The following is an 880-nucleotide window of genomic DNA, read 5'->3' as shown; positions in this document are numbered from 1 at the left end:
ACCACTGGAGAGGGGAATGGCAAACCACTTCAGTATTCTTGCCTTGAGAACCCCATGAACAGTATGAAAAGGCAAAATGATAGGATACTGAAAGAGTAACCCAATATGCTACTGGAGATCAGTGGAGAAATAACTCCAGAAAGAATGAAGGGATGGAGCCAAAGCAAAAAGAATACCCAGCTGTGGATGTGACTGGTGATAGAAGCAAGGTCCAATGCTGTAAAGAGCAATAGGAACCTGGAATGTCAGGTCCATGAATCAAGACAAATTGGAAGTGGTCAAACAGGAGATGGCAAGAGTGAATGTTGACATTCTAGGAATCAGTGAACTGAAATGGACTGGAATGGGTGAATTTAACTCAGATGACCATTATATCTACTACTGCGGGCAGGAATCCCTCAGAAGAAATGGAGTGGCCATAATGGTCAACAAAAGAGTCCGAAATGCAGTACTTGGATGCAATCTCAAAAATGACAGAATGATCTCTGTTCATTTCCAAGGCAAACCATTCAATATCACAGTAATCCAAGTCTATGCCCCAACCAGTAACGCTGAAGAAGCTGAAGTTGAACGGTTCTATGAAGACCTACAAGACCTTTTAGAACTAACACCCAAAAAAGATGTCCTTTTCATTATAGGGGACTGGAATGCAAAAGTAGGAAGTCAAGAAACACCTGGAGTAACAGGCAAATTTGGCCTTGGAATACGGAATGAAGCAGGGCAAAGACTAATAGAGTTTTGCCAAGAAAATGCACTGGTCATAACAAACACCCTCTTCCAACAACACAAGAGAAGACTTTATACATGGACATCACCAGATGGTCAACACTGAAATCAGACTGATTATATTCTTTGCAGCCAAAGATGGAGAAGCTCTATA

Source organism: Bison bison, unplaced genomic scaffold (genome assembly GCF_000754665.1).
Source record: "Bison bison bison isolate TAMUID 2011002044 unplaced genomic scaffold, Bison_UMD1.0 scf7180017864267, whole genome shotgun sequence".
NCBI lineage: Eukaryota > Metazoa > Chordata > Mammalia > Artiodactyla > Bovidae > Bison > Bison bison.
This window is presented reverse-complemented; position numbering follows the sequence as displayed.